At 38.5% G+C, this 26,519-nt stretch overlaps 1 protein-coding gene and 1 pseudogene across 5 annotated transcripts in view; one reads left to right on the top strand and one right to left on the bottom strand.

The window, feature by feature from the left end:
• The window catches only part of LOC104875217, a 172,129-nt pseudogene extending 150,139 nt beyond the window's left edge, over window positions 1-21,990 (bottom strand).
• Window positions 1-26,519, top strand: part of Smyd3 (SET and MYND domain containing 3) — a 690,610-nt gene that overhangs the window by 464,646 nt on the left and 199,445 nt on the right. The gene's annotated exons all lie outside the window — the stretch shown is intronic.

Here is a 26,519-nt window from a genome sequence, read left to right as displayed (position 1 = left end):
AGAAAGCTCTGTGAAATTTCTGTTGTCTAGCCAGTCATTTAGGCAACTTTTATTAGTAGCAAGACAAGGCTACTCCTTTAAGGTCCATTTTAAATTCACTAAGTATTTGAAACTCATAGGTCTTCCTGGCAACCACAATCCACATAGTAAAGACACCTTTATCAACTTCTTATGTGCACACATGAAGGAAGAGAAAGGCTGACCAAAATAGTCCCATATTCTAGTAAGCATGGAAAAACACAAATGCAAGTTACTGATTGCTATTTTCCCTAGTCTAAGACAAAACAGTTGTTGCAAGTTGTCTTAGTTTGACTTTCTGGAAGGAGAAGCTGTCTGACTATGAGGGATTTTCAAATGAACTCTCAACAAGTTGGAGAAAAGTTTAAGGGGAGTTTTTAACTCACTAGCGGAGAAAAAGTCCAAATAAAGCTCAAGCTGGTTAAACACCCCCCCCAATCACAATGTAGCATTTTATAAGACCACAGTCAATATTCTAAAGTCCATAACCTATCAGAAAAGGCATTTTTCTCCTCTACATACATAAATGATGAAGACCATACCTAAGAGGGGGGAAGAAGGTTAGGTAATTTTTAATCTATGAAAGATTTGTTTTTTATATTTGTTTAGAGGTTTGTCTTACTAGTAGTAGAGAAAGCAGTCCAAACCTGTAGCTCAACTCTTAACGGAGGCTTAAGAAAGGGCTCTGACAGCATTATTTCAGATCACTCTGAGACAGAGGATGTCTGATGATCACTGGCAGAGTTCCCTTTTCACCTCATGGAGGAGTACAGATAGGGCAAGATGTGAAGATTTTGTGCTGATTACCCAGACAGGCTGTTGGGAGCTAGTTTCTCCTGAGGGATCTTTGGGCATCCACCAGAGAGTAGCCCTGTCCATGACCTCAGCTGTCACTTCAGTTTCTGCTAGTTCCATGCAATCAGATATCTGTCTCTAGAAGGAACCCAATTGCCTATTTGGTCAACGTTCCACCTGCCATTGGCAACAATGGGAGTGAGGATTCACCAGGGGGCAACTAGAGAAACTTGTCCTCTAATTTGAGAGTGGCAGCTGCCCTGAAGGCAATTATTAGCTGGCAGAGTAACCACCATTTGTTTACAATTCTATAAAGGACAGATAAATGCCTGAACTGTCTTTATCTGAGATGATTTTATAAGAGAGCCAATTTACACCATTTTGAAGCAACTAAGTGCAAATGCAACACAAACAAAACAAGAATAAAATGTAATTTTAACAAAACACAATGCATAAGAAAAACAAGAAATTTGCAAACATTTAAAACATTCAATTTAAAATTAAGATACCTTTGAGACAAAAGCTGAAACAGAGGCCAGAATTTATGAAACAAAAACCAGAATCTATGAAACAAATGAGAGCCTCTGAAACAAGTTACAATCTATAAAGCAAAAGACCAGGTTAGAACCGATGAAAGAAAACTCCTACCTCCAACCAGTAATCTCGGTGGAAGACCTCCAAAATGATATAGGGGCAAGAGACGTAGCTCCCAAAACTGCTAGATATCTGGTATGCGAGTTCATGTTCTCTGAAACTGAAGAATGAATTCTAGGTACAATGGAGGTTAAGAGTAGGAAGAATTTATTGAGAGAAAGCAAGCTTCTGTCTGAGACCAAAGGGGGACCAGAAAGTGGGTTGCCCCTGTATAAAGCTATTTACTGAAACTTGCATTTGTAATAGGAAAAGAATGGAAATAACTTACATGTCCAAGAGCAGGGAATTAAAAGAAATTACATTGCTTCCATTCATTGGAATTCATTGAGATACTCTGCAGTACATGACTTTTTGTATATTTTCAAAAAGGGAGAAAAGGAATACATGAAATATTTTTGTAAATGCATAAAATAACCTAAGAATGATAAAATTCTAGAGATGGAGCTTACTGGAGAAGAGTCTTTTTTTTTTTTTTTTTTTTCTAAACAGGCATCAAACTCAGGATCTTGCACTTGCCGGGCAGGCGCAGCATCACTGAGCTAAATCCCCAGCTGACGAGTCATCTTTTGAAGCCTTTTGAATTTTGATTAAAAGAAAAGTAATAATAATTTTATGGACCAATTATTGCAATATTAGCTTTCATTTAAAAGTCTGATTGAGAGGAATCTCACAAGTCTAGTCTTTAACTTGTAACTTTTAATATATTCTCAATCAAGATCTGTAAGCTCGTTGGCAGAGCCAGAATGATGTGGTAGCTGTGGAGGCTTCAGTGAGGGAGCTGTACTCTCTCAACCCAGTATTAGCATTGTGCTGGCCACTACTTCTTAAATCTTGGTTTTCTTCAACATTCTTGACATTAATAATACTGCGTACATATCTTTTAAATGCTCTATCCTTGTACCTTCAACAAATTCAGGCTGCCCCTCTCTGTTGGTTTGATGTATTGAAACCGTTATTTTACTTTAGATACATGCTTTAGTTGTTTGGAGCTGTGTCTTTTGAATATTGATTTTCAGATGCAGCAAGTTGTATATTATCAACAAGTAAATATTTGACAATCAAAGAATCAAATATAGGAACAAATGTGGATTTCTTATATCTATCTCTTTTTATTTATTTATTTTTTTTCTGAGCAAGACTTGCCTCAATTGGAAAGAACTGAATATGGATGAGCACATGTTGAAAACTGATTTTTAGCCATAATTGCTTGCAGTAGGAAAAGAGGCTAAGAAAGTAGACTGGGAATATAGGCAATCAGAGATGAGATTCCTACACCTGCCAGATATCATGTGTAGCACACAAGCATCCACAGAGAAATTGAAATGCTGCTATCCTGTGACAAGAAGTTCCAATTAATGTGATTTGGATGCATCTGTCTGCCAATAGCTCGCCTCATGAAACAACAGTCCCATCCTGATGTTGGTGGCAGTCAAAGGGCTCATTTAGTGAGTGGCGCAGGAGATATCCTGGGAACTGTGCTGGGGTGGGGACGGGGTGACTCTCCTTCCCTTCCATTACTTCAGCTCAGCAATAGCAGCTTCCGTGTCTAGCTGGACGACTTATAACAAGATGGCAGTTACGTAGTAAATGGCACTCTGCAAGTGTGTGTTTCTCAAATATATGGCCGTGGAATAGGACTTTAGCATAGCATATTTGCCAGGTTTTGATCACTGAAATAAAGATATTTTTTCCTTATTAACTTTGACATGAAAAAGACTTGAATAGTATGTGGATCCCTTCAGGTCCTAATTTAGAACGGAAGAGTTTAAACAGGGCTACCTGATAATTAATTATTTATCCTGGACAGTGATGTGGAAGGGGGTGGGTGTTAGCTTCGTCAGGGATATTGCTTCTACTTTTGTTCTAGATATTAGAACACCATAATATCTCTCTCCCTCTCCCCCTCTCCCTTTCTGTTTTCCCTTCCCTTCATGGAGTATGGAGTAACCAGGACTTCATATGGGCTAACTCATGCAGCATGGATCAGGTCATACAGATTTCTAGAAAAGGTGGGATCACTCTGTAGCATCTGCACAGCAGTGTCTAAGGAGCGCCATATTCCTCTGAAAGACAAGGCCTGAGTCAGTAGTTCTGCACACGTTTAAGCAGTGCTTCACGGAAGCAGCGTCTTGCTTAGATGTGGCCCCTCCTCTAGCCACGCCCCGTACCACCCTGTCTAGCTATGTACGGAGACACCTGACCACACTCGCTTCTGCCTTTTCTGCAGATTTGGTCTGTGCTCTGCTTTTTCTCTGTATCTTCATATGTGAATGCATTTCTTTAAGTCTGAATTCTTGAGAACATGAGACCAGGTTTTACGCATTGCCTTTCCTTTCTCTGGTAAAAGACCATACTAATTAATTTTTAGCCTTGATCTTCTCACTCAGCTGTGGCTCTTGGCCACCTGGATCACAATCCTCTGCAGCCTATTCCACTGTTCACATTTTTGATGGAGAAAGTTGATAGTATTCAGCTTGTAGTTTTGTCATGGGAATGTGGATTGATGCTGTCTAGTGTGAAATAATACACATTTCTCCAAAGTCCAGATTTTCAGAAAAGCTATATGGTAAAAAGTGTTTGTATTATATTCATCCCTCATTGCAGAGTTACATTTTCATCTGATCCACAAGAATTTATTGTGTATAACTCCTTAAGAGGAAAAAAAAGAACATTAGTGAGCCTCTGTTATTACCAAGAATTGACAGTGCTAAATGATTTTCCATATATTTAATAATTATCATTACTCAGTTCCACATATTACTTAATTGTAGTGATCTTCTGAAGTACATATTTTTATTTCTTTGAATTAAACTTTTTATTTTGAGATAACCACAGATTCATATGCAGTTGTAAGAAATAATACAGAGAGACTTCTGTATCCTTTATCTACTTTCCCACAATAGTAAGTTTTATTAAAAAAGCCTTGTAGGAGATCAAACCTAGAAACACACTTGTGCTAAGCACAGGGCCTCATACATGCTGATTGCACATTCTGCTACTGAACTGCAACCCAGCTACAATGGTCACATCTTGCAAAACTTTAGTACAATAGCAAACCCAAAATTGATATTGGTATAGTCAAGAAGTATGGTTTTCACCACCACAAGAATCCTTCATGTTGCCCTTTCATAGTTAAATCCACATCTACCCCAACCCTTCTTTAACTTGTAAAATCACTAATTTGTATGATATTTTTATAATTTTTTTAGAATGTTGTATAAATTTAAAATATAGTGGGAAACCTTATGGAATTAGCTTTTATCCATTAGCATAATTCTCCAGAGATTTATCGAGGTTGTCATGTATGTCTATAGTTTGTTTCTTTCTTATCGCCAAGTAGTAATCCATGGTATAGATAGACCACAGTTTAAACTTTCACTCATTGAAGGGCGCCTGGGTTGCTTCCAATTTTTGGCTTTTAGAAATAGTTGCTACGAACATTCATGTACAGATTTTATGGGAACATAAATTTTCGCTTATCTGTGGTAAATGCACAGGAGTTTAGTGGCTTATATTGCAGTTGCATGTTTGTCTCTCAAGGTTTTGTTTTTGTTGTTGTTGTTGGAAGTTTGATACCTAGTGTGGCAATGCGGGGGAGCCAATGGAACCCTTTAGATGTGGGGCCTAGGAGCGATCCTAAGGTGACTGGAGTGTGCACTTAGAAGGGACTGTGGGCCACCACCTCTCTGGCTTCCTGTTTTGAGATGTGATACTTCCTGCAACGTCTGCTTTTAACCTTGCACAAAATCAGAAGGCTAGTAAGTAATAAAGCTTAAGACTTGATCTCAAATCTGACTCAACCTTCAGATCCATAAGTTTTCCAATCAAGGACTGTTCTGCATCATGTGGTATTTTACACCTAACAGTGTTTGATTGGAAGATAAGAATTTTTGCTTTCACCTTACCTTGAATTACTAAAAAAGAGGATGATTTATTTAATGGTTATACAACTGTATATGGTATTTTCAAAAGAGCAAAAAAGCAAGCAGAAAATACCAGAGTCCATGTTAGATGAGATCAAATTATGATTTCTAGTGTTGTACTACAAAGGCGGTGAGCTTTATCATTCCATCTTTGCTGAGAAGTTGAGGGACTGGATCCGATTGCCCAGTGAATCAAGGGAAGAGCCAGGCCTTGGATCTAAGCGCTCCATCCCTCTTTTGTCTGGTTGCCCTCTCTCCTTCAGCTTCAGCCTTCCGTGATGGAGCAGTCTGCTTGGTGGCTGATGACCCTTGAAAAGACAGATAGCATCAGAATTATTGTGGTGTTAGTGGGAAAGATATGGATAGGAGAGGAAGAGAGTGAGACATTCCGGGAGTTGAATGAGCTGATCATGGCAGTTACTGCAACTCTGACAGTGTTTATGGTTATTAGATGCACTGTGGAGAATTGCGACCTCTTCTTGCAATCTAAAGGGTCATTTTGGGGTGACATCTTGACAGAACGATCTCCTGTGGGAGAAGAGTATTCATTCAGTTTGCCTGACCAGCACTTAATTACTAATACTTCATGCCTGATAAGGAGAATGATGTTACCTGAGCATTTATTATGGAGCTATTCTCCTTGTTTATTTTCTTTTGTTCCCATTAAAAAGTGGATGATTTCATTGGTTTGAGAAAATTACAGCCACAGAATTGTATATTGCTGCAAGAGTGAAAGGTTCTTTTCAGTATAACTTTAGAGGCTTTGTAATTTATGCCTTTACAAGAAACATTCTTCCTGTTTTGAAATTTTAAATAAAGGTAAGATAGTTACCATTCTGGTTACTGTAGCCTAAATATTGTTTCTGATTTCAGTTTAATTCCTGCAGACTACAATGAATCTAGGATGAAAATGACTTAACTTTATGTTCCTAGCAGTGAAACCTTTTGAAATCAGCTTCTTCCATAACTTATTTTTGCCTGAAATGTTTATATTTAGTTATTATTTCTATAATAATAATGGATTTTTCAGTTAACATGTCACTTGGTTGCTGAATGAATATTTAATATTTGATAAACACATAAATAAGATTCCAAAAGTTACTCTGAAACTTTGCTCCTTCTTTGGTTGGCAAATAGTGATTTGCTATCCAGATTGTTTAGTCTCATCATTTATAATGATTATCATAACAGTGATCTTTATGTGATTTCCTTCAGGACTCTATATAATAGAGTCATAAAACACTGTTGCTAGAAGCATGTAGAAGAGTCTAGTCTAAACCCCTCATTTTATGTATAGGAACAATCCTTACTTAGCAGGTGATCCTGTATTTAGTTTTGTCAGTGAATTAGAAGCTTATAATGCGTACGTGGTTTTTTTCAAACAATATTCTGGGAAAGTGGTCCCATTCACTCCCCACAAACTCAGGCGTGTTCATGCACACTCAGAACAGAGTCACATATCATGGTGTGGCTTCTTTCATATCATGCTACTTTTATCTTTGAGATTTTATGTTTTGGGCTCTATTTAACATTATTTGATAAAAGGGTTCTGCTGCAAAAAAGAATTGAAAGCTATAGACAGGTACTTAATGAGGCTTCTTAGGGCTCTGTCATTGATAATAGGTAGTAATAAGGCACCATTTGTATGCAGTTATGTATTCATGATCTATATAACAGGTTTGGCAATAACAGATATTTGATGAATCTTATTTTATAAGATTCTTTTTAGACTGTGTAAGTAGATTGCCTAACCTAGAGTATGATACAGAAATCAAAGTAATTGCTTTATTTTGCAGACCCTATAGGATTCTGATTTTTATCTATAAGATTAGTAAAGATGTATTTAGAAAAAAAGAAACCAAGCTGTAGTCTCTCAAAAACAAATAGAAAAAAACCTGGAATTTTGTTTAGCCAAGTGTTTGTTTCAAGACTCTGTGATTAAATTATATATGTCCTATAGGTGAATAAGTATTTATAAGGCCCTCATTTAAACAAGAGTACTTGATCCAAGAATTCTTTGTGCTCTCTTGGGTAGGACTTAGGGAAGGCTAGAGATTGGACCATGTGGAATTTTTGGAGAAAAGGTAATCTTTCTGGGATGGGGCTCCCTGTAGAACACTTGGGACTTCTCAATACAGCTCCTGGAGTTGTTGAAAATTCTCTTGCTTTAAGTAACGTCACTGTGTCCATCTATATCTATCTGGCATAATCACCAATCCACCCAGATTACAAAAGAGTGAGATTATATTCACTGTCTTTATCAAAATGGTATGTTGCTCAGCATAAAGCCATGTCCCTGTCTGAAGGCACTGAGTCTTAGACATTTCTGCCTCTCCTTGTGATGTAGGCCAGAAGAATGTATAGGACACTCAGCCAGCATTTTCTGCATATAGAATCTTTGACCTAACATAATTCTTTGCATGGTTCAATCAATTAATTCCAAAGGACTGACCTTCACAGTCACCAATATAGTAATTTTTTTCTGTTTATAGAGGGACATTATGTGTCTGTGTTTGGCACATAGGTAGATACAGGGGACAGAACTTTTCCCAGGAACACTTTCATGTTCAGGTTGATTTTGTTTCCCTTCTGGACAATATTTGCCATAATTTCCTTTCTAGATATGCAAATACACACACACATTTGTTTTTTTGTGTGTGCCAGGGGTCACACTCGGGACCTTGCGCTTACAAAGCAGGCTTTGAAGGAATGAGCTAAATCCCCAGCCCTGCAAGTATAGTTCCTACTTCCTTTTATTGTTTGAGTGGAGATTATACTGAGAGTCAGACTGTCTCTGTCTCTGTCTCTCTTTTGCTCTGTGTGTGTGTGTGTGTGTGTGTGTGTGTGTGTGTTTCTGGAGGAAAGATGAAGGGTAAGCTATATTGTATTTGTGTATCTGTGACAGTATCATAGAATAATTCATGTGTTCTCTCTTCCATATCATGTAATAAAAAGCAGAATTTAATGTAGTACAGCTGAAAAAAATACTGGACTATGATGTGAGACCTAGTCTCAATTTAACTTCTAAATCATCTGGCCAAGATATTTGCCATCCATTTGGTAATTTCTGTATTTGTTTTATCTCCTCCTACCTGATAGTGGTGGTCATATCATAATTTTGAAGTAGTTAGTCATTATTTTCTTTTTACTTTCACTAAGTGGTCAATATCTGCCATCCACAGAAGTCTCTCTGAGACTAACATCTTTTTAGATGTATACTAAATACCAGGCAATGTTTTAAGGCATTAATGTTTTAAGGCAGGTCTATTAATTTAAAATATCACTACAGTAATCCTATAACTTTGCAACATAAATAGCTGGAAAGTGGAGAGCCAGGATTTGAACTTGTGTACTTAGCTCCTTAGTGTGCCCTTTTTTTCTTTTGTTCATATGCCTTTCTTTGTCTCAAAGTTGAAAACCATGGTTTCATTTTCCAAACAAGTCTGCTCCCCAAAGTGAAACAGCTCATTCTCAGCATCAACCTATACACTGAAAAGAACGAAACATGCATCATTTTCCTTGCCAGTCTGAAAATAGTAATGCCTTTGGAAAATGACAGAGTGACACTTTTCTAGTGAAACAGAGGCGGGGGAAGTGAGTTAAGTAGTTTTACTCAGTCATTTTCAGGCACTCTGTTGTTGATCTAGCAATAAGACATTTGATTCATCAGCTAGTGCTCGCTATACTATTTAATCTTCTGTTTTCTAATTGTTAATTTTAAAGGACTACAGTTAAACACAGGCACACATTCCAACAAAGCTCTCCATCAGTGCCCTTGGCATTGATTTCTTGAGACTCTTCTCGCTGATTAGCATAAATTTGTCTTCTAAGTAGATGCTGCTTTAATCCCAGGATTTGTGTCTCATACTGTTCTCATTCTCCAGAGACCACACCCAGGACAGTTACCCAGTGATTTAGTCAGGAACAAAAACCTGCCTATGTCCTAAATGGAGAGGCATATGTGATTGGGAAGTTTAGCTCATGCTGGTTTTTGCAAAGAGGTCACAGCCTATCTACCGAGTAGCTGATGCCTTGAGCATAGCAATGTATGATCTTGATAAGGCAATGAAATTCAATTCTCTTGTTTAATCAGACCTTTATTTATTTAACAAAAGACCCATTACTCTTTGGCTGTGTTCAGTAGTTCGTGTTCTCAGTTGCTGCTGGAAAGCCCACGTTTCCAACTTTTAGTGTCTTTCAAGATGGAGGAGAGAAAACTGATTTTGTAACAACTTGGTATACCCGTCAGGAGTTAAACATTCAAAGAGGTCACAGACAGAATGTTGAAATAATATAACACAAAGTGAGGTGCTGATACTCATGCTCAGAATCACATTGAAATGCGCAGTTTCATTTTTCCATTTTCCCATTTTCCATTTGAATGGGTTTTGATTTGCTGAAAAATATACAAATAAAAAAACTTGATCTGTGAAATTTTTGCCTGTATTGCTGAGAAAGCAATAGGATCATGTAACTGAGATGGCTTTTCATCAATGGAGTGATTAATTACTACATCAGAGAGTATGGAGGCTGATCCATAATAAAATGACGGTTAAGTGAATTTCCTCCCTCTCCAAAAGCGTGTCCTGGACCCCTTTCTTCCCTCAAATGTGCTTGACAGACCTTTATACTAGATTGGCTGGCTGGTTGGTTGGGTAGGTATTTCTGTGGTTGTAGGAATCCATGTTTGTGGGATTTAGTCCTTCCGTAGGTCCATTTCACAGTGTCCTACTACTTGACCCCAAACTATCCTATGGCAGGGTCTCCATGAGACAGAGTTGATGAGCAGGAGTCGGAATATGTGCCATCCCCACCGCAGGAAAAAAATTATTTTTGCCGCTCAGGATTGAACCCAGGGCCCCACACATGCTAAGCACTCTGCTACATTCCCACCCTAAGCATTTCTAATTAATAGTAGAGTTACTTTTTGCATCAAATTAGAAAAACAAGGTGGAGTTCTGTACCCATGTCACATGACTGCTAATTTCCTCTCTTTCCAAACTCTGTGAGTGGCAGCAAAGGCAACAGAAAGGATCCTCCTGTCCTTCACTCAGGTAAAGAGAGGAGAGGTGATGGAGAGCTGCCTCTATCTGAGGCTGGCAAAGATGTTTGCTTCATTTATTCTAATCAAGTGAGCCGGTGACGACCTAGTGATAGTCACCTGTTTCTGCTATTAGTAATGAGATACTCGGTCATCTTTATCCCAACAAAATAAGAGCTGTTCTCTTTAGTGTTTATTTTGTATTACAATTTGCCACTGACCTTGTTAAACCTATAAAGATTTGTGTTGAAGACTATGTAATGTTGGGTTGGGACAGGTCTTGGGTTTGATGTGTGATAAATGATGAAGAATTTCAGATTCAATCAAGTTATATAAAAGGCAATGACATTTTTTAATTTTCTTCCTCATTAAAAAGAGCAGGTTTTTAAGCATAAAGCATAAAATACCTAGAAGAAACCAGTATGTTCTGCAAAGAAGGGGAGTCAGAGATACAAAGAAGTAAAGACCATGGGCTTTATGTAAAATCAGGGTTTCTGATTTCAGTCTTGATTCTGGTTTAGAAAACTTTATTTAAACTTCTGGACTTCAGTATCCTTATCTATAAAATGGAACTGATAATACTTTGTATGTTAACACATGTAAAACATTCAGAATGCTATGGGTACACAGTAAGCTCTCAGCAAGTGTTAGCTCCTATTGTTTCATAATTATTGTTGTCCTTAAAATTTTTTTATTTTGTCTTTCTAACAGGCCCCTTGTAACAAGTTGAGGAGACTAAAGCATCTGAAATGGGATGGTTATTTCATATATTGAATTAGGTTTAGTGTTTATAAAAAGTGAATTTATAGAATACAGTGGCTTTTGAAACCTAAGTAGTCTAAAAATTTGAGTTCTAAAAAGAGCAAGTTTGTATAGCTCATCAGGGCATCCAGACCACAACAAGCCTCCCTAATGTATTTAGCAATATTTCACTGAAAGCCACAGGCTCTGAGAATTCTGTTTTGCATATGGTGCTTTCTTTGCGGGAGCGGGGACATATGGTGCTTTTTAAAAGGTATTGTGCTGGAGAAAAGGAAGGTAGCATAGATTTTTATTTGGTGGTTAGCCAATAGATAAGTCATATTGGATTCAACACTCAGCTCTATTGCTGTGCAGCTGTGGTAGAAAGTAGCTGTCAAACTTGTCAGTAGGATGGGATTATGTTCAGATGGAGCTGAGACAAGGACCCAATAAGACAGTGCTCTGATTGGGTAAAGAAGGTGGTGAAATCCCTTGGTTCTAAGAAATGAATACTTGTGAAAACGATAGTAAACCATTTTGGCAGGCCAATAACAGTCCTATAAACAAGAAGATATATGCTGTGTATGTGAAGAGAAAAATGTTTTGAAATCTTTTCTTTCTAATATATCTTATATAGCTTGTTGAATGTCTTCATGCTATCCTACTGTGTATTTTTCTTTCAAAGACCCAATTTCTAAGAAAGCAAATATTTTATTTTTAATGTTGTTCTTTTAAAAATATATTTTAATGTTTTTGTATTATATGTTTACATATTGTGGTGCCCTGTTTTTGGCCTTATAAGGATTTGACAGAATGAAATTATTCTTTGCTTTCTTTTTTTTTTACTAGCATTTAAGATAATACACATCTAGATATGAATGCTTGATAAACAAAACAGATTTACCATTTTATGGATTGGACGAGTCTCTTTAATGTCAGGAACTTAGCTGAAGAATCCTTTGTGACAATAACAATCATAGCATTTTTTGTCATTTTGACAGTGTCTTTGGATTATAGAAGATTCTATGACCAGGATTTGTAAATCAAACCCAGGATTTAATGAAAGTTTCTGCCTACATTAATGGTATTTTTCTTTTAACCTTCTCTTCTTCAGTATTTTGTTTGGAAGAAAAATCAAAACAATAGGTAAAAAGCAGTTCAGAGACTGTAGAGCAGCTTTGGCATAGTGCACATTTTGGACTGGAAAATCTTTCTTGTGGGGCTGTCCTGTGCATTGTAAGACATTCAGCAACATTCCTGGCCTCTGCCAGTTGCACTGTGCACCTATTCATCATGATCAGAATGTCTCCAAACATTGTCAGATGGTGTATGTTGCAGGGGGAAGCATAGTAAAATCTCAGATTTTAGCATCAGCAGAATTATGATTGGAATTTGCCACCTGATAGGGCATCATGAGAACATAGTGTTGGTACTGTGTTATTCCTGCCAAAGATGCACAGCCTGAATTGAAACATGAAAGAACATCAAGCAAACCCCAGTTGAGGAACATTATACAGTACCTGCCCCTAATCTGCCTCATTATACAATAAAGCTGCCTCTCATCTTGAAAGTCAAGCAAACCTAAACTTTGATTTTGAACTAGACTTTTTTGCTTTGGAAAAGTATTATTGCACAGTAATTGGTGAACCTAGAATAGCACCTGAAGATTAGATGGTAGGAATGTGTCAATGTAGACTTCCTTATGTTCATGGTTGCTTTGTAGGATACTGCCATTGTATATAGAAACACGGTGTGTAGGTGGTAGGCTGTCATGTCGGCAACTTATTTTTAGATAATTCAGAAAAAAATAAGTTGTGCTGTTCTTGCAACATTTCTGTAAGTTTGAAATTCTTGAAAAATAATTTAAAAATTAATGCTGGCAGTGCTGATAGTCTTATACCATACTGATATCCTTTGCATAACAAATTAACAAAATGTGTTAAAAAGCCTTTAAAAAGTTCATGGTTTGACATCTGTTATTATGCTCTAAGGGAACAAAACAATTTTAGAAAGATGCTTGTATTGAAGTCATGTTAATAATTTTGCAGCAATAGGTTCTCAATGATATACAAAAATATAGAAAAAAAGGCTGGAAGTTGCCCCCCGCCCATTCTTAGTGTTAGACCCAAATGGCAGAATGGCTCTGTATGGCCACAGATTGGCTAAACTGTTTTCTCATTACTTCTTTTCAGTATCTGTTTTATTTTCATGAACATAATTCTGACTTTTTTTCCTCCTACCCATGGGTACTGTACTTCCTCTTTTTACTCAGTTAGCTCAAAGTGCTCTTTCCCTCTGCCTTCTTCTCAGTCTACTCACACCCTTGGTCTATAGAGGCTCTGCCTTCTGTGTCTCCACTGGGGACATGATTTCTTCCGTTTTCTGTGTTGAAACATTTTCAGATGTGTGCTTTTATTCTGCAAATTTAGCACAGTGTTTCCTTTTCCTGAAACTATACCATTAGTATAGTTTGTAGATAGCTTCCATGCTAATGTTTTTATTTCTAATCTGTGTCCTTCACAGACAGGGTCTTCCTGGTCACGGTCAGCTCACAACAGCAACTTCCATGTTAGCAGGGATGATTACTTGGGGCTCCAGACCTCAGACTTCAAAATGCTGCACATTTTTAAAGACAATTAACATACAGTTACAGTATGATCCAGAAATCCTCTATTAGTTTTATACTCAGAGGAATTGAATGCATGGATTCAACCAGGTATTTGTACAGCCATGCTCATAGTAGCATTATTCACAGTAGCCAAAATGTAGAAGCAACCTGTGTTGGTTACTGAAGAAATGTGACATATACATAAAATGGAATTCAGCTTTTAAAAAGGAGATTTGGACGTATAATACAACACAGGAGAGCCTTAAAGACAATATACTAAGTGAAATAAGCTGGTTACGAAAGAGCAAGTACTGCATGATTCCACTTAAATGAGGTATCTAGAGTAGTCAGAGTCATAGGTACAGAAAGTTGAGTGGTGGCTGTTGGGCTACGGGAGAAGGGTTGGGAATGCGGAATTATTCTTTAACAGGTTCATTATTTCAGTTCACATAGTAAAAAGTTCTAGAGATAGATGGTGGTGAGGTTTGCACAATAGTGTCAATTACTTTGTGCCACTGAACTGTATACTTAAGCATGTTTTTAATGGTATATTTTATGTACAGTATATTTAGCCACAGTTAAATTTTTTTGCAATGTATTTTGTGTGTTGCTGGAGATGGAACAAAGGGTCTCTACATCCTGGGCAAGCATTCTACTGCTTATGTACATCCCAGCCCAGAGAATACAATTCTATCAGTGTTGTTCTAATGGAGACTTTTCTCAGACTGTTGGATTTGGAGTCTGCTCTTCAGTTTACAGTATGTGGCTATTTTAATATGCCTATTTTAATAGGACATTAAAACAAGTTATCTAGTGAAGTCTACAAGGCCTAAAATTAGCTTTTATTAAACACCTACTAGAATAAATAATCCCTCTTAAATATTCTCAGTAGCTTTACAAAAGATCTATTTTGTCATTTATCATATTAGGAAACTGGAGTTAATCAAGGTTAGTAGTGTGACTGGGTTAACCAGCTAGTAAACGGTAGTAATGGATTAAGCCAGTGACTCTTGGTTCATACTATTTTGTGAAACATTTCTTCCAGACAGTGCAAATGCAGTGTCACTTGATCACCAGAAAGTCATGTGGGCTAGACTCCATAATTTGTTGCTTGAGATAAGTTATCTTAACGAAAGCTAAATGTCTCCAATGCCTTTCAATTCTAGGAGATATATTTTGATTTTTCTCTGATATTTTCTCTTTTTTCCTATTTATAAAATAGTATTAATAAGAGAGTATACATTGTACACCAGGAAAAATTTCTCGGGTGGAATTTTCTATCCTTCTGTTCTCTGTTCTTAGAAAGCAAGAGATGAACCTTTGACTCTGACAAACAACACAGGAACTGTACAAGAAAAGCACATCGTCTCTTCACAGTGCAACCCGTGATTTTCAGTGGAATTCTCCTTGTGCCCAACCACCCATTTTTATTCAAATATTTCTTGAGCCCTTCTCTAGCTGCACAGGCCAGACTGTCTCATACTTGGCACATCCCTTTAAGCTTGTGACTTGCCCATCAGTCAGTTTCATCTCATCCTTGCTATATTGGCTAGATTTGCATTGTTAAATTGCCCTAATAAAAAAAACAACCCACAAATTCAAAATTAAATAAATGTAATGTATCAAACCAATAACTGTTATACTACAGCCTGGAAATCACAGAGTAGCTACTGCTACATAATAAAATTATGCATGTGAAAGAAAAAATGAGCCGTAGGTGTTGAATGAGAGATCTTAACATGGCAGGTTTCTCACATTTAAAGCACTCACAAAAAGCCTATTGAAATGTAATCTGTCTTCTTGGCATATTTTAAGAACAGTTTTGAATATGTTTTTCCTTGCGGAAATGTAATTCCTATACCTATTTGTTCCTTTCAAAGATTAAACATGCTCTTTTGAGGATAGCACAGTAAAGACAGTGTGTACCAAAAATGTACTATAGAATATTTTTATCTTGATGTCAGTTGAAAATATAACAGCTTCCCTAAGTCTTAGATTTCTGTTATTTGCCTAAAGTGTACCCCTGGACCTTGTGCCTTGCCAGTTCTCTTACATGCCACCAGGGTGGATGGGTGATAGACATATTTATGATAATTGAATATCACAACATACGTGGTGCAGTCCATTTCCCTTGTGAGTTTTCCCTGTGTGATGTTTCCTTAAGGGAAATAATGCCTGCCTGTGTGTAGACGATTGTATGGGGAGGAGTGTAATGATTGGTAAAACTTGCAAATCCTAATATTTTCCTACTTGCATTTGCATTTATCACATAGAAACATATGTACATGCTATCGATAAAGGTGATTACAAAAGCTGTTAATGCCTCCTGGAAAGTGAAATCACAAACTGCAAAGGTTTCTTGCCAGAGAGAATGTAGAAATGACAGTGCCACCTGTTGTATAAACCAAAGAATTGCTGCAGATTCTGTTGTACCAATACAAGGACCGACACTAGGAATCAATTTCTCCTCTCTCCTCAAATGGAAATGCCAACTCCTTATTTATAATTTCATATATTTGCTGTAAATGACTGTCAGATATGGTTTTTCACAGTGTAAATGAAGATAATTTATTGTGTCTTTGTCAACATTGTGCATGGGTTTCAGCTCTTTCTTACTATGATGGAGCTTGAGGTTCTCCATTTTGAATGCTTTTTTCTTCAAGAAAGAAGAAAATTTCTCTCCATTACAGCTGCCAGTGATAGATGAAAAAGTAGGTAAATGTTTAGGACTGGTATTGGATTATGTTCTGTCATCCAGCAACCATTTGATAGCTGATATTAGTGGCTGATGACATTGGCAGCCAATGCCAGGCGCTTGTGCTGCTGGCTGTACTTAGACTCATTAGGGCACAAGTTGCTGGGTTACTGGGAGGTTATTCTTGTAGGGATAAAAGGATGGCTCTTGGGGATATTGGTAGCTGGTGTTAAGTTTGTGTAGTGAAACAAACATGAATGTATTAGCATGGGGGATTTCTGAAAAATAACATGTGAGCAAGCAGATTTCAGTAAGTCTTTTGAATTATCAAGCCACTTGAATCTATAAGATGCTAACCTCCACTCATGTTAGTTATATGGTTCCTCTGTGAATTACCAACGTATAATGTGGTGGCTTTAATAGAGTTAACTCTGTTCAAAACCAGTTAGCTGGATCAGAGGGCAATGCAAGGCCAAGCAAAGGCCATCTAGATTCCAGGCTCTCAACCTGTTGCTGTCTTTTTGGACCATTTCTCAACATTTTAACATCCCAGGAGCTTGTGGAGCCTTAGAGAATAAGAATTCCAACTCACAGCATGAGCAGCAGCCCATCTGGCTTCCTAAGTTCTCCTCATCCTTACCTTCCTTCCTAAATTTCTCAGGCACATTGGCCAAACTTGCAGCCCACTTTGTGACTATGCTAAACCAGAAATAGTAAACTTTAAGTTGTCATGTCGAGGATTGACATCACCTGACACTTTGGATATTGGTATTTTAAAATTCCAGAATGTAGAAGCTCAGGCAGAATAGTAAAGGAAACTATAGACTGGCATGAAGTTAAGATGTGAGGCAGAATATATTTGAGGGCTTTCAAATTTGGCAGATTTTTATATCTGGCTTCCTCATCTGTAAAACAGGGAATTCAAGTTGGATGAGATCAAAAGATCTTGAGGTTCATTCTACCTACAATTGTATGAGTGTACTTATGAGACTGTCTTACTAATATCCTACTAGATCTATAAATTTATAATATATTTAAAGCATAGATTTCTAGTCCAAATGCAGTACTGGATTTTCTTCTCCTTGAATCACATGTGTTGACCAGGTGATGATAAAGTGCTATCTCTAGTCCTTTTCTAGTCTCATGATTCTGGGAATATATGTCCTAGTCCATTTCCTATTGCTGTAACAAAATTTCCTAAGGCTGGGTACTTTATAAAGTAGAGAAGTTTTATTAGCTCGGAGTTTTGGAGGCTGAGAGCCTAAGGGTCAGCCTCATCGTTTGGCCTTTAGTATGGAGCTTCGGGCTATGTTATAACATGGTAGATGACATCACAGGGCAAGAGAAGAAGCTAGAGAGCACAGGGAGGAACCAGGTTTTCTCCTTTACACCAACCTACTGCCTCCCCAGGGAACTAAACCACTCCTGCCAGACCTAACCCACTGCAAGAGGCCTGCACTGATCCCCTCACAGGAACAGTCATGACCAATCACCACTCTCTAGATTCCACTTCTTAATACTGTCACACGGAGGACCAAGCTTCCAGCATACGGATTTGTAGAGGACAAATCATGCCACACTATGTTACCTGTCCCTCCTGGGAAAGTCTCCAAAGTTTCCAGAGAAGACTCACAGATAAATTAGAAGAAACACGACTTTCCTTGGGAGAACATCATCTTTCTTTAACTCTCTTCAGCCTATTATTTTTAAACTTCAGCATATACTGCCTAAATAGATGCCCAAAATATCCATTAAAAACGTATCAGGCCAAGTATGGTGGTGCACAACTATAATCTCAGCTTTCTCCTGAAAGGAGGAAAGAAGATCAGCAAGTTCAAGGCCAACCTGAACTATACAGCAAGATCTGCTTCAAACAAACAAAAACTTATCATAGTTAATATCTGATGCCTTTTTAACAGCTACATCTTGGAGCAATTCTTTTAGACCTCTTATTCTTAAGCATACAGTTTTTTTTCATCCAAGAAATATTTTAAGATGAAAAATGAACTTTTACCCATCTCCCTTTCTCTTTCCTATTTGGATTTTCTCCATTACACTATTCATGCTAGGCAAAGATAATTCAGCAACTCCTTGCCAAAAATGCACTCAGATTTCTCCTGCAAGCACTTATTCTAATATAAACCAAAGTAATAGGAAAGGAAGAAAGAGAGGGCGTTTATTGAATTACATTTAGGCTTTCTTCCTGGCATCACAGGGCTTTTAGACAGACACATGTTGGTTTGGCTACTTGCTTTAGTAGGCATTTCTGTACAGGAGCTAAAGCTAGTCCAGCCATCACCGGTGAGTGCATCATGCTGGAGCGCAGGTCCGTCTCTGTGGAACTGCTTCTCTGGCGTGAGGTCTTCTGGTGAAGTGGGGAAAGGAAGGCAAAAACAAAAGCAGAACTCAGTTTAAGGTCCATTTTCATCCTGTCACAACCACATTGTTGCCCCTAATTGAACAGATGATTCTGTTTTCTGGTTTTCATTAGAAATCTAGAAGAAAGAGTGAGATTTCTTATAATATCCTCACACGTCATTTCCACTGATGTTTTAAAAACTGTTGCCTTTATTCAAGTTCTTATTAGTGGGGATAATACCAAGAGGGCTTTATAGCAAACTTTATAATACACATGAGACAATATCACCTCCCAGTGGCTTTTTGCTCTTTATTTACTTAATTAATCAATTTATATTTATTTATTCATTTTCCCATTGTTTGTTGGTACATTTCAGGTATACAGTACGATTATGTTCATCATTGGTATCTTGTACCTCTACATGGTGTGTCTTGGTTCTTATTTTTTCCGCATTCCCCTGCCTTCCCTTCATCCCTTCCATCTTCCCTATTTACAAAGATTTCATTTCTATTTTTTCCTTTTCCCATACTTTTCCTTTTCCCTTCTTTCCTTTCCCCTAGCCTTCCCACTTCCCTACATCTTTACCTCCTTTCTTCCTATTTCATATTATCCATTATACAATTTGATTGTTCTTTATTTTAGTTACTAAGCATGGGGCCACTACAGCATTCTGAGCTTTTTTTTTCTTCTGTACCAGGGATCGAACTCATGACCTTATGCTTGCAACATTCTGAGGTATTTTAATGTCTGAATATGACCTGATCAGGGAAGCTGAGCCTTAAGACTTATGCCATCTTTCGTATTGGAAGTAGGTGATCTAACTTGGGATCTAAAATTCTTTCTACTATATTATGTATACAAACAATTGCTATCTTTTTGCTTTATGTATACATATTTTTGCCTGTATGTATATATATACATGTTGCAGAGTAACAGATTTTAATTGGAAATATGTATTCATAAATATTTCCATAACTTCAAAAATGTGAAATTTGTTAGGTTACGTGAAATTGTAGTAAAGATAGGATTGTAGAATCCTCCCAGAAATGGAAAGGACACTTTAGATAAGAGTAGATTAATTAAGACTTCTAGTTTTAATTAATTTGTACTGAAGCAATCTAGACAAACCATCTAAACATCCTGTTAATGCTTCCCCTGTTATAAGAATCCATAAAGCCTTTGTAACTCTGTTACTATAGGCTCAGACATGGCAGGCATTGTGCAAGATAGTGCATCCGCATACTTGGAGTGTGGTCTCATGTTCTCCCCAAAGGTAAACACTACTTTAGATTTTTTGCTAATTTTGCTACTTATAAATATTTAATATTTACTGAGTGTTGACTGTGTAGGGGCCAAGCCTTTTACATCAACCTTGTTTCCCCTGCTTTTTAGCCAAGGCGAGGACACTGAGACTAAATGACTCATCCAAAGTCTCCCTGCCAGCAAGTGACATGGCTGGTGCTTGAACTCGAGTCTTTTTTCCTGTACTTGAATGTTTCACTTGGGGAAGGCGCTGTGATGTCTCAGGATTGTCTACATTCCGCAGACCCAAACAGGGTTAATCCTGTGGTTTAATATCTCAACAGGGATGTTGAGGGCAAAGGAGAGGCTTGCTTTATTTACTTGTTTATTTATTTATTTTAAGAAACAAATGACTTTGGCATTCATAAAACAGGAAACTTATGGAACTGCCAGGGCAGGCTCTGTGTGCCAGCTCTTGTGCTGTGTTTCCCTGTGCCACAGCCCTTCCCTCTGCATGCTCCCTCCTTCTGTTGCTTGAGAAAAAAGAAGAAAACTTCAGAGGTACAGCTGCTCCCAAAGCGCTGTAGTTGCCAGAACCTCTGGTATTTACCTTTCAACATTTGAAAAATAGTGATGGCATTCACACAGCCCTCACACCCTCCAGATCCCAGAAGTCCTGCAAGCACAGAAATGTTAATGCCTGAGGCGGGGAGGAGAGAAGGCAGCCCCCTTCCCAGAAACTCAGGCTCAGCCAGTCCTTTATTCTTATTTATGTCGCTTACAGGATGTATAAAGGGCCCCCAGTCATCACATAGGTAACCGGCAACTGATGTTTCCCACCACGCTGAGTGTGTGTGGGTAATGGTGCCATTTCCGGAAGGCCTCTTGGAACATAGGGCATGGCTTGTGCTTCTTTCTTATGGCTAAGATTTAGAACCTCTAACAAGCTTACCCTTCTTTTGCACTATTTCCATGTAAGGAAAGAAATGAAGGAACTTCACTTTTGTCACAAAGAATATAATACTTAAGGCAGTTATCATAGGACAGTACTCTTTCTGGGTGTCATGTTTTTGTAAGCTTTTAGTAGGTAGGGAGCAACTTGACTCGCTCTCTCTCTCTCTCTCTCTCTTTCTAAATAAAATCACCCCCTTATACACAGAGAATAGCTTGTTATCTGACTACTGTAATTATTTTAATATTTCAGTGTGCCTTTTTCTAATGTACTTAATCCTGTTTCTCACTTCTAAGTACAAATTGCCCCATGGAATAATTCTTGTCATACTATTCTGCTTTTTCAATTCTTGTCTTCTTTTCTTCCTCTAACTCTTCCGTTTCTCCCACTACATGTATGTCTCATGCTATGCATGTATGGGTGACTTGGAGAAGCTCCCCCGCATGCACAATTGTTCATATGCTGAATGTGGAAGCTCGGACCTAGTTTGAGCCCAGTGGTCACTCTGGGGTTAGGCTGCAGCAAGACAGCTCAAGCTGAGCTTTCCATGGCATCCACTTGTCCCCTGGAATGCACACGCACATGTATCTGTGACAGAAGAAATGGTAGCATGCAGCCTACACCACTGCTTTCCTGCCCGCTCTCCCATTCTCTTATTCCCTGCTCAGGTGCAGTCAGAAAGTTGGCTGCCTCGGTAGATGACTGACCAGAGAACTGAGTCCCATGCCTCTTGTAGTCACCATAGATCTCTCCCTTCTGGAAAGGAGAACACTTTGTCCTACAGAGTCACTTTCATCTTAAACCCAAACCTCCCAAAAGGCCAAAGACAAATGCACACCCTTCACATTCTGACCATCTGCAGATTGAGAGGGACAAATGTGGTCATGGGGATCTGACAGCAGACTTCTGCTTAGCCCTGGGAGAGGGTGTCTGGCGTCAATTGTTGGCAGCTTCTCCGACATGCTCTTTAAGGTATGGGTAATGTATCACCTCTTTCCTCAGGGCTTGGCCTCAATTCTGTGCCATAGACAATGCCCCTCTTAGGAGAGCGAAACTAATAGCAGCAAGGAAGGGCAGAAAATCAGGAAAGAATCATGCAGATTGCATTCATGGAGGTCTCCTCTTGGACTTCTCACCTTATGGCTGTTACTGTTCTTTTTTTTTTTTTTTTTCATTGAGTTTATTGGTACATTTTAGGTATGCAGTACAATTACATTCATTATTGGGATCTCGTGCCTTTACATTGACAGGTCTTGTTTCTCATTTTTTCCCCATACCCCTGCCCTCCCTTCACCCCGTTGGACTTTTCACCTTATGGCTGTTACTGTTTTTTTTTTTTTTTTTTTTCATTGAGTTTATTGGTACATTTTAGGTATGCAGTACAATTACATTCATTATTGGGATCTCGTGCCTTTACATTGACAGGTCTTGTTTCTCATTTTTTCCCCATACCCCTGCCCTCCCTTCACCCCGTCCTCCCTTCTCTATTTACAAAAACTTTATTTCCATTTTTTCATTTTCTTATATGTGGAAGAGATTTTTATTTTGTTTTGTTATTTGTATTATAGTGTCTCCTATCAGATGATCCTAAAATAGCTGTAAAATGACAGAGAACACAGAAGCAGGCACTGTTAGATATCTGTTAGAAGGAAGTGTGTGTAGTGGTGGTACAGAGTAGGTGAAAGGTCGGTGGGAGAGAGGATGAATATGATCACTGATGTATGAGTAAGAGATATTGAGGCACTTCCTCTTCTGTTTGGGATTAGCATCATTCCTTAGGTCTTACTTTCTAGATATTAAAGCTGTGAGAAATTGTCGTACTGAAAGTGAGGTAACTTTTTATTTTTATTTTTTTAAAATACATGCTGGCTGTCTGATATTAAAAAAAAAAAAACAAACTTTGGATATGTGTTAGCCATTGCAATTTAAAATTCCTATGTGTGGAAATCTCTTGTGCCCAAAGACACAAATCAAAGTCAGGAGAGTCTGTTCCTTTTGGTTTCCTTGCCAAAATGTGTGCTTCTAATTTGTAGCAGCAGACTGAGCAAAATGCTTGTGATTATTGATCTGTTATGATGACATAGAAACGTAGTTGTCTTAGTATGGATAATGACTAAATCAATGTATATTTCAAAAATTTTTGACTTCAACTAGTGTACATTTGCAGTGCGCAGTGGTTACATTCACTGTAGGGTGGGTACGTGTGCATAACGCATTTCACTTCCCTTCTTCTCCCTCCTCTCTCAATCACTCTTATATTTCCGGCACTAGATTCATTTATTTAACTTTTAAGACCTTATAAAGTTAATTATCACATATGCAGATTGAAAACCAGGCAAATTAATAGGCAAATTAATGTATAAAACGTGAAAGACAATTGAACTAAGTCAAGGTACATTTTAAGATACATTGTCCACACTGAATTGTAATACTTTTTTCTTACTTTTTTTTTCTATTGTGTCTTTTATCTCCTTTTTCTATATTGAGTTTTTTCATATAAGAAAACAAAGAGATACTTAAGCTTGTGTTTCTGTGTTATTTCACTTAACATGATGGTCTCAAGGTCATCCATTTTCCAACAAATGACTCAAGTCAATTGGCTGTCACTATTCTTGAATTTCATAGCACTTTTGGTTTCTGTGTTCTGAGGTTCCACACTCCTTTATCTTGCTTATTGTCCATCCAACAGTAGCGCTGCCATTTTGTCATTTGTGTTCACTGTGTTAAGTACAGCTAATGTAACCGTGGGGTCTGCCTGGAGGGCTCCATAAGCCAGCTCACTGTCCTGTTACATGTGGGCCATCTGCATTCCCAGGGGGCTGAAAGTCAGGCGCTTGTTATGTGAAGAAAGTCAGTGTTTTTGGCACCTGTTGCCCATTTACTTAATGTCCGTTCCTTCACACATCAGGAAGTCTGTAGTTGAATTCAGTTTCCTTTTGATGTGTTTTGCTTTGCTTTCGTAGCACTGGGGATAAACCTAGGGCCTGGCATGTGGTAGACAGGCACTCCACCATTGAGCTACACTCCCAGCCCTGATTTTCTTTTTAAGACATCTTAAGAATAATCAGAATTCTGTATGAGTTGCTTATCCTTTCCCAGTCTCCCTCCATACTTTTTTAATATGTGGGGAAAGGCAGATGTAAGGCAGGGGCTTTCCACATCATCACCCAGGATTTCCATCTGGGAAAGGGGAGCAGGCTATCCTTGCAGTGGGAGTGGGGAACAGGGGGGTCCAGCCTGAACATCCCTGAGTTGTCCCTTGACACACATGTATGACAGCTCCCTGTCCTATGCCACCCTCTCCAGCATGCCCTGCCCCAACACCACCCCCATCAGTTATAAGGTAGAATAGTAAGACTTGCTTTTCCTGCAAGTGTATTCTTTACTCCAGTAACTTTTTTTTTTTTTTTGGTACCGGGGATTGAACTCGGGTCCTTGCTCTTATAAGGCAGGTCACCGAACCGCTGAGCTAAATCCCCGGCCCTACTCCAGTAACTTTAAAATTTACTCTGGGGAACCATTGGGTATAGTTGGATTTCTTTTAACAACCAGCAGATATTCATGTTCAACACGAACAACAGAAAGCACAGCCTTTATTTTTTTAAACAAATCTTAAAACATCATAATTGATTTCCATAAGATTTCTCTTTTATCTCATCCTTCAGATAGTTGCTTGTCTTCAGAGTGCACAAAACCTACTCACAGAGCTTGGGAACAGTTATGTCCTCAAACTTCACACCCAGCACGGAGGCCAGCTTGGTGTGAAGGCATACAGACAATAACGTGTGTGAACACCGAGAGCTGGTGCTCTGACCTCCAGCTACGCCACATCCATGTGCTGTCCTGAGAGACAGCCTTGGTCCAGTGAAGACCCAGTCATGATGCCGATGGGGAGCAGCCCCAAGCTTGGAGGATGGTTTCTCCCACGTTGCCTTTCTTTATCTCCTTTACAGTTTTCATAGGATTCTTTACTCGGGAGAGGATTCAGTAGTAAACAGCTATGTATGTTTTACTTTTGGAGTAGCATTTTGAAGATGCGTCCTTGTATCCTCAAGTGCATTCTTACTGACTAGATGCAGAAACTGGTCCTGCCACTGAAGTCTGGTGTTATTCCACTAAGGACAAGGAATGAATTACACTGAGGCAGTTTTGATGCATTGTGTCCACATTATCTAATTTTTGCTTCATGGCAGCCCTTTGTAGAGATGGGTGACCATTTCCATCTTAAATGAGCAAACTGTTATTCAGGGAAGCTGCTGTAAGCCAGACACCTAGTTTTTTGAAAAACCAGGATTGAAAGTCAAATCCAGGTCCAAGTACAGCAGTCACTCCACCACATAAGACTGTCAGCTGTAAGCTTTGCTTTGCTACTGTGACAAAGATAATATACTCTACTTACTGAGCCTCAGGGCAGTGGGTGTATTTTAGGCTTGTCCTGCCAGGCTAATTAAGAAAGGCACAAAGCTAGAAAGAGTCATGTACGAACTTTTTCTCTTGACATTCGTAATATCGGTCTTCCTCTTTAAAAATTTTCAGTCATTGTGCCCGGATCTTTTATTTCTGGTAGCCTTATCACGTGGTCTTCCCAAGCAGCAGTGTTTACTTGCTCACCATCTTATGGGTTGCCCCACCCTGACCTCCCTCTGTAGACCTCCCTCTGTAGACCTCCCTCGTCTGGTCCTCAACCTTGCCCCACTCTGTGTGCACATCTATTCTCTGTCTCCTACGTGACGAAGCTGGATGAAAGCCTGGAGAGGGTATTTTGTTTAAATTCTTTCCTTGAAGTTAGTTACTTTGGTGAAGGAGCCAGGCTGGAAATCATACCAGAACAGTCGTGTTTCATAGTTACAGTGTAATTGGGGGACTGTAATTCATGGCCATTAAATTGCTTCCTTTGAAGTATAAGAAAAACCAGAACAACTTTTATGACCCTTTAACCCACTGGATTATAGAACACATGAATTAAAGTCAAGTGTGTTATGAATGCTCCCAGGTACCATGGCTGGCAGAATTCCCTCCTCACCCCAGTGCTTATTAATTGGTTGACTTTCAAGTGAAAACTAGAGTGTGAGGTATCCAAATCTTAGAAGTCTTTACTTTTCTCTCATTTCTCCATTAAACAACATTAAAGATGAGAATTTTTACTATGGTAATTTGACTAAAAATGAGAATTGTTATTTCTCTGCCGTATCTCTTTAGAACAGGGCAGCAGAAAAAGTACTGACGTATACTTAGCACCTTCTAAATATCAGCACTGTGCTGTGCATTTTGCATACCTATTTCCATGCATTCTTCACAGTCCTGTAATGTCACTGTTATGATTTCCATTTCTTACAGAGAGGAATAGGACAAGGAAGAGAAACTAAATAACGAGGCCAAGGTTATCCAGTAAGTGTAATACCTGAATTCCAGCTGAGATTTAAGCCAAAGCATGTGATTTTGCCCCCATCCTATGTTGCTTTCCAGAACTTATACCCGAGGACACAGACAC

Source organism: Fukomys damarensis, unplaced genomic scaffold (genome assembly GCF_012274545.1).
Source record: "Fukomys damarensis isolate Sample0158 unplaced genomic scaffold, DMR_v1.0_HiC HiC_scaffold_11, whole genome shotgun sequence".
Classification (NCBI taxonomy): domain Eukaryota; kingdom Metazoa; phylum Chordata; class Mammalia; order Rodentia; family Bathyergidae; genus Fukomys; species Fukomys damarensis.
Note: the sequence above shows the minus strand (reverse complement) of the source record. Positions and strands in the feature narration are given on the sequence as shown.